General features: G+C 39.0%; 1 long non-coding RNA gene across 2 annotated transcripts in view; it reads right to left on the bottom strand.

Moving 5' to 3' along the window:
- The window catches only part of LOC109388939 (uncharacterized), a 23,446-nt gene that overhangs the window by 16,163 nt on the left and 5,330 nt on the right, over window positions 1-1,953 (bottom strand). Inside the window, exon 2 of one of the 2 annotated variants that reach the window (XR_002125296.1) lies at window positions 35-198. This is a non-coding gene — a long non-coding RNA (uncharacterized LOC109388939). Of the gene's footprint in view, window positions 1-34; window positions 1,948-1,953 lie in introns of those variants that run through there. The other variant, XR_002125295.1, reaches the window with a different exon arrangement.

The following is a 1,953-nucleotide window of genomic DNA, read 5'->3' as shown; positions in this document are numbered from 1 at the left end:
CCTCCTCCCCACCCCCAAGAAAAAAATAAAACACCTGAATCCTTTCTTGGCCTCCTTTGTGAAGTGCTGGTTCAAATTTCTTGTCCACTAGTTACTCGTTTCTCAGTGAGGTTAGATTTAGCTAGGCCAATGCAGAACTGGCAGACTCTGTGGGTTGCTCTTAGCTCTTTTCAGTCCACTCAAGTGCTCAGGTAATATCTAGCAGGTGGTCAGAAACAGACTCATTTCATTCCTCCAGGAAACCCAAGGAGGCCCATCAGATCTAGGCTTAGGGTAGTAGAGGGTAAGAAATTTCCTTGCAATAAAACCAAAAGTTCTTAGGACAAAGGCTGGAAAACACACTTACATTTTCTTTTTAAATCCTGCTGTACATATTCTAAGTCTGCCAAAGGGTAGAAGCTAAGAGAGCTTTTGGGTCGCTTATTCTGCCTTTGTCATTCAGCATTACTCTTCTGGTCAGAGGAGGGGTCTTTTATGACACCCCTGCCCAAGGGAATGCCAACTGTGCTGAAGAAAAGCTCCAAGGTGGTGCAGCTTCAGTGCTACCAGTGAAGCAACGCAGAATGCAGCCTCTTCTGATGGGATTCTCAGTGGCTGTCTTAACTAGTCTTCTCATACGGATTAACAAGGAGTTAGAAGATGGGAAGCCAAGGTATCGCCTCTCTTTACTGACAAATTGCTTCAGTGTGAAATTTGAGTCAGCAATTTGTAAAAAATCTACCCCTTGCTGCTTTATTTAGCAAAAATTCCTTCTAGTTTCCACTACTGTTAAGTTTCTATGCATGACAAATGTTTTTTTTTATTTGAATGTTTCTATGGGTATTTCTGCAGAAAATTGGGAGACGAGGGTTGCAGGTGTTTGCATTTACATGGCCTTTATTATCTATTTTCTACATGAGAAAACAGGTCCAAAAAACAGTGTTGATATCATATATAAAACTTGTTTTTGGAGAAACTGAAGGCTAATACTATCAACAAAATCTGGCAGACATGATACATTTCTATACTGTAAGTAACTAAAAGTTATTAAGTAGAAGCTGGGTATTCCAGGCACACTGGTAATCTTTAGGGGTTGACACAAAGGAGGTCTACTTCCATCTTTCTGTGTGATATACTTTGAGTTACTGCAATGAAATGAAACTGAGTTGGGTGAAAGATGGGACTATGCTACAGTGCCTACAAATCCCAGATTTAGAGTAAAAATTGTAGGAAACAAACCCTGCTAGGAGTTTCTTGTATAAGGATTATGTCGAGAATGGTACTTTGGCAGGAGTTTGTGATGATAAAGCAAAGATGGGTGCTATCTCTCCAAGCATACTCTTTTTTTTTGGCCATCGTTGGCCCAATTTTGACATTGTCAAAGCAGGTCAGCTAGCTAGTCCCAGTGCTCTCAGCAACTAGCTCAGATTCTTCCTAAAGTCAGTCCTACCTGTGATTTCCTCCATCTTCCCCCAAATGTCACATTGGCACTTGCATTTCTTAAGTTACTAATGTACTAGTGTGGAAGAGGAAGAAAGTCTTTTATGCTGATGGATCAATGTAAGAACACAAAAACTATTTCCAAAACCCAATTCAACAGACTTTGTTGATGATGAAAAAATTATGTATTTTTATATATCAGATCTTCCAGTAAATTAGTAGGTGACTTTAATTAGATGACTTTAAAGTAGTTGACTTTGATTCTTTTCTTTTAGCATTAAAAAAACCCCCAAAAATAACAGAACAAACAAAATCCGTAAGAACTTTGTGCTAAATAATGCTGTGACCTACGTATTACTAATGCTAGAAAACGATAATAACGTATGAGCAAGAAAATCAGTAGCAACATCGTTTACCCACAAAATCAGAAATGGAAATAGAAGCAGGGAAATTCAGTGTAGATGGATAGGAGTATCTGTGAGTAAGCTCTCAGGTTATCCTACTGTGCTGAATATTTGTCCCAATTGCTGTGGA

Source organism: Hipposideros armiger, unplaced genomic scaffold (genome assembly GCF_001890085.2).
Source record: "Hipposideros armiger isolate ML-2016 unplaced genomic scaffold, ASM189008v1 scaffold_212, whole genome shotgun sequence".
Taxonomy (NCBI): Eukaryota; Metazoa; Chordata; class Mammalia; order Chiroptera; family Hipposideridae; genus Hipposideros; species Hipposideros armiger.
Note: the sequence above shows the minus strand (reverse complement) of the source record. Positions and strands in the feature narration are given on the sequence as shown.